The 10,308-nt window shown below is 47.4% G+C and overlaps 1 pseudogene; it reads right to left on the reverse strand.

The window, feature by feature from the left end:
• Window positions 1-8,934, reverse strand: part of LOC116073643 — a 22,301-nt pseudogene extending 13,367 nt beyond the window's left edge.
• Between the last annotated feature and the right edge of the window lie 1,374 nt (window positions 8,935-10,308).

The raw sequence follows: 10,308 nt of genomic DNA on the forward strand, positions 1-10,308 counted from the left end.
GATTTATTATATATAAGTACACTGTAGTTGTCTTCAGACAGACCAAAAGAGGGCATTAGATCTCATTACAGATGGTTGTGAGCCACCATGTGGTTGCTAGGAATCAAAATCAGGACCTCTGGAAGAGCAGTCAATGCTTGTAACCACTGAGCCATCTCTCCAGCCCCCTTCTTGTAATTTTTTAAGGGATTTTTGTGTTTCCTCTTTAAGGGCTTCTAACTGTTTACCTGTGTTCTTCTGTATTTATTTAAGGGAGTTATTTATGTCCTTCTTAAAGTCCTCTATCATCATCATGAGAAGTGATTTTTGATCTGAGTCTTGCTTTTCCGGTGTGATGGTGTATCCAAGACTTGCTATGGTAGGAGAATTGGGTTCTGATGATGCCAAGTAAACTTGGTTTCTGTTGCTTAAGTTCTTAAGTTTGCCTCCCACCATCTGATTATCTCTAGTGCTCCCTGCCCTCCCTACATCTGACTGGAGCCTGACCTTCCTGTAATCCTGGATGAGTCAGAACTCCGCAGAGTCAAGCTGTCTCTGTGATCCTGAGATTCTGGGCATATCAGAGTTCCTGGGAGTCAAGCTGCCTCTGAGACCCTGAGATCCTGAGATCCTGGTTTGACCATGCTCCTGGGCTCCTGGGCTCCTGTGATCCTGTGATCCTGTGATCTTGGGTGTGCTAGAGTGCCTGGGAGTGGAGCCTCCTATGGGGGCCATGTGACTGGCTGCTGAGTTTGCATTTGCACCCAAAGTAAACCAGGGCAGACTGGAAGGAACCCAAGCCACTGGTATGGCAGGGTTCCTGAGTCCCTTGATCCTGCTGGTCCCAGTTACTCCTGGTGGTGTTGGAACAGATGTTGTGTTCTACTCACCCCTGATCCTAAGAACCCGGGCATGCTAGAGAGCCTAGGAGTGTGGCTTCCTCTGGGGGTTGTGGGGCTGGCTACAGAGTTTGTTCCAAGGTAAACTGGCACAGACCAGAAGGAACCGAGACAGCTTTTTAAAAGAAAGATTTTGCTTTTTTATATTTTTTAACTTATGGGTATGTGGGGCGAGGGCAGTGAGTATGGACATGGGTATGAGTATGGATATGCACATGTGTGTGTGAGTGTGGGCATACACATGTGTGTGAACATGGGCATGCATATGTATGTATGAATGTGGGCATGCACATGTGTGCATAAGTGTGGGTATGCACATGTGTGTGGAGTATGGTAATGCATATGTGGGCATGAATGTAGGTGTGCACATGGGTGTGAGTGTGGGCATGTACATGTGTGTGTGAGTATGCACATGTGTGTGAGTGTGGGCATGCATACACATGTGTGTGTGAGTGTGGGTATGCACATGGGTGTGAGTGTGGGCATGCATATGTGTGTGTAAGTGTGAGTATGCACATATATGTGAGTGTGGGCATGCATATGTATGTATGAGTGCCCACTAAAGTCAGAAAAGAGCATCAGATTTCCATCCATCAGAGATGGAGTTGTAGACAGGTATGATCTGTCTGATGTGGATGATAGGAACTGAACCTGGATCCTCTGCTCTTACAGAGGACCATTGCACTGAGTGGACCACTTTCTCCAGTGGGCCTCCCCTCCTAAAGGTTCCATAACTGCCCATCCTACAATCTGGGAACCAATGACCCTGTGGGGGACATTTCACAGCAAACCACAGCACATAGAATATGAGGTTATTAAGCAGTGTCTTCATAGAGGTCATCAAATTAAAATGAGGTTCTTAGGGTAAGCCTTAATGCTGTGCAATCACTGTCCTTATAAAACGTGATGAGAGTGTGGGGGCATTTAGACAGAGATAGACCTAACACAAGGTATACACTGTGTGGAGCTAAAGGCAGTGTTAGAGGCAATATAGCCACAAGGCAAACCATGCCAAACATTGCATTAGCCATGGGTGATGGCAAGGAGGCTGCAGGGCAGACTCTCTCCTACAGAGCCCTCCGTGACTTCTGCTTCAGTTCTTGCCTGCAGGTTCCTGCCTTGATTTCCCTCAATGGACTTCGTGACTCAGGAAATGTCAGCCAAAGGCAATATAGCCACAAGGCAAACAATGCCAAACTTTGCATTAGCCATGGGTGATGGCAAAGAAGCCCTAGGACAGACTCTCCCCCACAGCCCTCACTGTGACTACCCTTGCTGGCTCTTGATCTTAGATTTGCAGACTCCAGAGAAGCAAGACAAGCCTGTTGTTTAAGCTGCTCAGTATATGATATGTTGTCAAACAACCCTAGTAAAATGTTATACTTGAGGAAAAAACTGTGTGTGTGTGTGTGTGTGTGTGTGTGTGTGTGTGTGTGCACATGTACACACGCATGAGTACAGGTATTCATGAAGGCCAAAAGATGGTGTCAGGTCTCTTGAAGATAGAGTTACAGGTGATTGTGAGCCACCCAATGTGGTTTTTGGGAATTGAATGTTATTCCTTTGCAAGAACAGCAAATGTTCTTACCTGCTGAGTCCTCTCCAGCCCCAACTATTATAGTTTTCTAGGGGTCTGTTTCAGGAAGGCAAGCATTTTATTTTCTTCCTGTGTGTTTCCAGTACTTATAATAATGGTAAAGAATAGTTTCTGTATGTTTCATCTAGTTTCTGAATGAAGGGACCCTTGGTGGGGACCGCTTCATCTGACCAGGGACACATAGAGGGACGGCAAATCTGCCATTTACTAAGCACCCCTATGTAAATGTGATGGTGTTTGTGTCTCTGGCCACAATGCAACCTAAGAGATAGATCTCATTTTTTCTTTTATTATTGTGGAAATCAAGGCTTACAGAGATCAAAGAGTTATTCAAGGCTGCACATCAAGTTATCCAGTAGTCTGAGGACTGCAGCTGAGGCTAGCTTGCCTCCAGAATCCCGAAGCTCATTAGTATCTTGGGCAGCAATGGGAATCAGACAGGTGGCTGGCAACAGACCACCTAGGGACAGACTCCTGCCAGCAGTGTAGCGCTTGGGCTTTGAACCAGGAGGGGATCCTGCTGGAATCCATTCATCAGGCTGTGGTATAGATATCTCCTCTGAATGGAAACAGCAATGTTTAACAAAGTTCATGGGTGAGGGTTACTTTCAGGAGCAGGGACCGCACAACATGGCTGCATCATGAGAAAGCCCGCCTCAACACTGTGGCAACTCTCAAAAGCTGCACTGCTGAAAGTTTCTGCACAACTTGCAGGCAGCTCAACCATCTGGGCGTCTCCTCTCTGCAGCTTGTCTGCCAGAATCTTCCTCTGTAGTTGTTTTGTTGCTTCTATTACCTTGGGGTGTGTGGTGATTTGAATATACTTGGCCCATGGGAAGTGGTACTATTTGGAGGCATGACCTTGTTGTAGGGGGTGGGATTTGAGGTCCAACACTTAAGCTCTGCCCAGGGTGGATCCTTCTGGCTACCTACGGAAGATAGTCTCTCTTTCTGGCTGCCTTTGGATCAAGATGTAGAACTCTCAGCTCCTCCAGCTCCAGCCGGCTTGATGCCATGGTTCCCAGCATGATGATAATGGACTGAACCTCTGAAACTGTAAGCCAGCCCCAATTAAATGTTGTCCTTTATAAGCGTTGCCTTGGTCACAGTATCTCTTCATGGCAACAGAAACTCTAAGACAGGGAGGAGCTCTTGAGAATTTTATAACTTTCAGCTTTCCCAGACATGTGAAGTTTTGTCTACTTCATAAAATCACATGAACTTCCCACTCCTTCCGCATTGAAGGGCCCTGCCCACTGTGGGTAGTGCTGTCCCTGAATGTATTAGAAAGCAAACTAAGCAAATCAGGAGGAGCAAGTCAATAAGCAGCATTCCTCCACGGCCTCTGCTTCAGTTCCTTCCTCCAGGTTCCTGCCTTGACTTCCCTCAATGTACTGTGTGACTCAGGATATGTCAGACAAATAAATCTTTTTCTTTCCAAGTTGCCCTTGGCTGCGACCTTTTCCCTACAACAATAGCAAGCAAACAAATACAATATCAATCAAGAAAGTCACCACAGACTTGTCCACCACCCTGTCTGTTGGAGGCATTTTCTTAACTGAGGATCCTCCTTCCTAGATGACCCTAGCTTGTGTCAAGTTGACAAAGGTTCGGTCAGCACAGGAAATTTCTGAGTCAGGTTACTGTGATCTCCCTGGGTTGGCTGGGAAGAGTTGAACCAGCAGGTGAAGAGGAGAGTGAACACTTGGTGATGCCCAGATTCTGCTCTAACACTGCAGTGATTACACTATCAGAACTTTTAGGATGGGAGCCTGGACCATGGCAGCCCTAACAACTAGGCACACCTGCCCCTGCTGCTGTTACCCAGGCATATATAGTGGACATAATCATGAAACACAGAAAAATGAGATTTATGTATTGGAGAGAGAAACAAAGAGGTCCAGGGAGCTCCTCCCAAGTCCATTTTCAGATCATAAAGGGAAACTTGGGGTTAAAATAGAGGGCGAAATTGTACTTGTAAGCACTCATGGTTAAGGTGAGGTCCTGCCCATCATCATGGTCCCAGCTGGTCTCAGCTGGAAGCTGTCTGACAAGCTGTCAATTTCTTGGAAACAAGATCCCAATTGGCTCCTCTGGCTGGTACCAAGCTTCCAGGCTTTTCATTGTCCTGGAATGGGAATGCGGGGGAAATTCCAATTTCTTGGAGTTCATTGCCTCAATAATTTGATAGTTAAAAGTTGGGGCACAAGTGTCTCTGTGGAACATTTCTGCTGGATGGTTACAGCTGTGGTTGTTTTGTTTTGATGGCCTCAGGACCACACACACACCAGCTGTACGGCAGACTCCAGACTTTCTGCTCCAGGTTCTGAGGGTTGTGGAATAAGAAGAAGTGGTTCTGATGCAGCCAGTCAGAAAAATCTCACAATGAGAAACAGACCCTGAAACTGAAGCCTTCTGGAATACGCAGCCACCCAGTCTCTTGAACATCACTGGGTTGAAAGTTCCAGAATGATTTCTAGTGAATAGAACCATCTAGAATCAACCTACTGAGGCAGTGAACTCCAAGAAACTGGAATTTCCCCAGGACTTCCACTCTAGAACAGTGAAAAGGCTGGAAGCTTGGTACCAGCCGGAGGAGCCAATTGGGATCTTGTGTTTGTGCTGTCAAAGGTTTGATGTTGGGCTTGTCAGATGGTGTGCTTGTTTGTTTCACCAGCTCAGATGTGGCCCAGATGTTTACTGGCTGTCCACTATTTGTGGGGCTCTATGCTCACAAGCAGGAAAGGGGCAGCAAACCAGAGATAAGTAGAAGGGGCAAGCTGCCACCTCGGTCTACATCCATGCCTCCCTCTGCCGTCCATGCACATCAAAGGCATGCTAATGCAGAGAAACACGCAGTTTTCAAAGTCTACCTCCCTGGGTGGGTGCTTTCTTTTATGTTATGAAGTAACAGGGCAAAGGGAAACCTGTGGCTTTGTATTTGCCTCCTGTGGTGAAAAGTCCTAGAGATGTGAAGTGTCATGCAGAGTCCTCTCACAGAGGATATGAGATGAGAGAAAGACTGGGCAGCAGGTGCTGGCCCCTTGTAGGACAGTGGGTGTTTGAGGGTGACTAAAGATATCCCTTCCCCTTCAGGGCTGACCACAAGTGAAATGGTTCTATCAAGAGCAGCGCTGCAGTGCTTCTGGAAGCCCGGAGGCTTTGGTTTCTTGTGACAAGGAAGTGCTAGGGCTGCATAGACTCTCCATGGCAAAACTCTCACCAGCCACCTGGGGGCTGATCTTTGTGGGAGCAACACCCACAAAGTGGTGCTTAACAAGCTTGTCTCTGTAGTTAACAAGCTTGACTCTGCTCTGCTCTCTGAACTTCCCAAAGAAACAGAGCCAGCTTTGGGTCTGAGACTCTGTGCTCTCTCCCTCCCCCTCCCACTCCCCCCCTGGGTGTGTATGTGTAGGATTTCAGTGGTAAGTTGGGGCAAGCCTGGGTTTTGGAAATTAAGAGTCCTAAACCTAAATGTAAGTCATTTTATAGAAAACAACAACAACAACAAAAAAGAAAACAAAAAAACAAATCTCTCTCTCTTTTTTTTTTTTTAAATCTCATAGCTTCATTCAGAGTTTTGGTTTAGCTGGGCAGTGGTGGCACATGCCTTTAATTCCAGCGCTTGGGAGGCAGAGGCAGGTGGATTTCTGAGTTCGAGGCTAGCCTGGTCTACAGAGTGAGTACCAGGACAGCCAGGGCTACACAGAGAAATCCTGTCTTGAAAAACCAAAAAAACAAAACAAAAAAAACACAACAGAGGTTTTGGTTTAGCCATATTGGCAACATCATCTCCCACTTTTTTTTCTGTAGCCCCACCTCACTTGCAAACATGGGGGGGGGGTCTTTGTTCGAGATCTGACTTACATCACTTCCCTTCACAGGGCCCCAGAGGGACATCTCAAGTCAGCTGTGCCTCCTTTGGATAGAATCGACCTCACACGCCTTTACACTTGGAATCATTGCCTGTATTTGTTTGCCACGTTAGTGACTTTCGTGCCCCTGCGATGGCATTCCAGGTGTGGCTTATGAGAGGAAGAGCTCATTTAGCTCAAGGTTTCAATGGATTTGATCCACTGTGGCAGTGAGGAGGAGAAAGGACTCTCACTTCATTTTGACCAGGAGGCAGAGAGAGAAAGATTGCTAGTGCGAGCTTTCTTCTTCCTGCCTTATCTCCCCCAGGCAGGTCCCAGTCTATTGTGATGGAGCTCCACATATCCAGGTAGGTCTTATCCTTTTAATCCTCAGTGGAAGTGCCTACACACACACACACACACACACACACACACACACACACACCCCACATGTGCACCATTAATCTCCTATACACTTGTCAGCCTGTTAAATTGATAATCTAGATTAATTGTCTCAGTACCTATAGTTCACATTATGCTGGTAAGTTGTCATGTGTTATCTAAACTCACCCACAAGTTGGCTCTGTCACTGTCCACCACAGTGCAGCACTCCTCCACTGTCCCATCTGACTTAGCAATCTTGGTCACAGAGATGCTCTTAAAATAGGATTTAGGTTGAAGAAGTGGACCAAGACCTTTCTGGAAAACCTGGGAGTCAAAATCATTGTCCTCTTGGGCTCTAGAATAGGGAGTCATAGGCCATATATCATCCAAACTATGAAAAAGGTCCCTGGGACTCCCCAATCTGAAGCTGGTTTGGGGGGTTTAGATCTTGCATGACTCTCCAAGACCCCTCTTAAAGATACTGGTTGGTAAGTCCTGTTGGGTCTGCCCCTCCTTAATCTCTCACCAGGTGTTATTGACTCAGAACCTGGAAGTTTAGGAGAGTGGAAGAGCAAGGTCCAGGCCCCCATCTTGCTGAAGATGCTATTGAAATCTTTTACTAGATCAGCCAAAGTTGTTGTGGAATTGCATTCCTCCTCCTAGGCTGAAGCTGAGAGTTACTCTGGAGTAGCAAAACAGCTCAAGAGTGAAAACACTTTAACTCTCCAAACCTATTGTTCCCTTGACACCATATGCTTCTGTATTCCTACTCTTTGTTTTCTTCCTCCTCCTCCTTCTCCTCCTCTTCCTCTTCATCACCATCACCACCACCACCACCACCACCACCACCACCACCACCACCACCATCATCATCATCATCATCATCATCATCATCATCATCATCATCATCATCATCATCTTGTGTCATCCCTTCAAAAAAAAAGGGATCTCTGTGGCTCCAAGGTCCAGGAAAGCTGAAAAAAACCCCAGAAAAAGTCAAAGAAGGTCATTCCCACAGGAATACCAGAAACTTTGAATTTCTGACAGCCCTTGGCCAACACAGGACTGCCAGCTTGCCCTAACTTGTCAGATATTGCCAGAGCTCATGTGCACACACCATTTTTTCTTTACTTTCCTTGCTATATGCTTCATAAACTCACTCATTCCAGACAGAAAACATCTCTGGGATAGATCATTCTTTGGACCCTATAGAACAATGCCAACTGTGATCTTCAGTCATTATTGGACAGAGACCAAGATGGTAGAGCACTGACTTCCTAGCCATTTTTATGTCCACCAAAAGGCCTCTGTGAAGTACTAATACAGATGTCATCACCAATAAAGATCAATATGGATATCAGTGCAAATGCCTGCTATACCTGGATTCATGCTTCCGGTCATAGTCCAAATGTAGGTGGTAAAAACAGAACATAAAGCTATTTTCTATCTATGTGCACAGATATATTGAAACATAAATGAATGCATGTTCAGACTTGGGTCCCCAGTTACCCTCAAGATAACAAATTGGATATATATATATAATGTAATATTTTTATTGAAAACTCTGTTGCTAGGTATTTTGGGTAAAAATGCTGATATTAACAGGAGTCCTAACTTTTCCACCTACTCTACAGAGTGATCTCAGATCTGTTAAGTTAGTGCTTAAAGGCAGCTTTAATGATGGTGGGGTTTCTAAAATCTCCAGGGTGCCCTCTGTTAGCATCCAGAACCTGCGGCAGATATATGGGCGGGTCCACAGACCTGTTGCCACGACAACGGCCACCATAGTCCCAGAATCCATTGGGTTCAACTCCCACCTTTACCTGGACCTACTACGTCACAACCCGTATATATGAGACAATTCCTCCATTTCTCCCTCTCTCTCCCCTCTCTCTTCCTGTGCCGCTACCCCCTACCCCCTTCCAATTAAACCTCTTACACGTGGAACTGCCTGAGCCTGGTGTCTGCAGATGCGTCCCGCCGCGACCCAAACCCATCATTTGGTGCGGAACCCTGGGAGTGTGGCAGTTTGCATCTACTGACCTGCTCCACACCACTGGGGCAGACAGGGTGCATGGCCACGTGGAGTGGCCGCTGAGACCGCCGCAGCTGGGACGCGGACGCTGCTCCGCTGCTGCCCTGCGCAGAGCACGGGTCCCATCCCATCACCGCTACCACCGCTGCTGCCGCCGCCGCCACTGCCGCCACTGCTGCGTTCCATCCCGCGCAGGGAGTGCTCCCAGTACCCTGTGCAGGGAGCACTCCCAGTACCACCGCAGCGGCTGCTGTTCCGCGCGGAGAGGGTACCAACACAGCTCACCTGGCGACTGCTCACCGCTTCTTGCTAGAGACACCAGACACCGTGGGACACAACAAACCTACAGCCAAGTGCCGCTAGACTATGAACTCTTAACCACGTGAGCTGTACCCTACTCAGGCACTATTCAGTTCCATGTTTTCCATTTACCAGATTGCTCACAACCAGCCGCACAGACACCGGCATATTAATTAATAGGATCAGTCAGGGGGAAGGCTTCCAACTTTCCAGATAAGGTCTGGCCAACCTTCCCTGGAAATTACAGAATACAGCACCACCACCCCCCCTTGGCATACGCGTTAGGACTTCTGCCACTGGGTGCCCTTCCCTCGGAGGTAACTCTCACCCCTAATACTTACCAGGCTACAACCCTCAAACCCCTGGATCCAGGGTGAGTTACTTTCCCACGCAGGCCACTGGGCCCTGCCAAATTGCCACTAGGGTTTCTCGTGACGACTTGAAACCACTAGCTTCGGCTGTTAATTTTTCTTGGTGCTTGGATTGTTCTCAGGACGCTGGTACGAACATCCAACCACCCCCCAATGGGTTCCAGAATGTCTTCGACAGTTCCTCCAGGCACCCCCACTGGGTTGTCTCCTGGAAAATCTCGAATCTTTAAAGCTTACGCCTGATTTGAAGGCATCAAAAGTAATATATCTCTGCAATAAGGTCTGGGTTAAATATCAACTAGATGGGAATTCAAAGTGGCCACTTAATGGCACTCTAGACCCAGCTATTTTAAGGGGTCTTAATACATATTGTCAGCGAACTGGTAAATGGAAGGAGGTTCCCTATGTTCAAGCATTCATATATCTCCGTTCCAATCCCTCCTTGTGTTCTTCTTGTTCCCCAACCCAACTTCTCTTAGCCATGAAGTCTACACAACCTCAACCTTCTCTAGATGACTCTACAACGCTAGATCCAGCTAATGAACCACCCCCTTTTCATCATAATCCTGTCTCCTCGCCGCCAAAAGCCCAAACTGCCACCCCAGTTCCTCCTCCTCACCAAGATGCTGCAGAGCCTGCTAGCTCTCCCTCTCTAGACCCCTCAACTTCTGTGCCAGATGTGGGCCGCTCCAAATGCCCCACATTGGCAGCTACCTTCACTCCTCCTGTCACCTGCTCTAAGACTACAGCCAAACCTTCAAGTCCCTCCTCTCCAAAGACACCTGGCCCAGCGACCGTCCTACCTCTACGGGAAGTTGCTTGAGTGGATGGGCTCGTCAGAGTACATGTTCCGTTCTCACTTAGTGAACTTTCCCAAATAGAAAACAGG

The sequence above is a fragment of the Mastomys coucha genome, unplaced genomic scaffold, assembly GCF_008632895.1.
Source record: "Mastomys coucha isolate ucsf_1 unplaced genomic scaffold, UCSF_Mcou_1 pScaffold23, whole genome shotgun sequence".
NCBI lineage: Eukaryota > Metazoa > Chordata > Mammalia > Rodentia > Muridae > Mastomys > Mastomys coucha.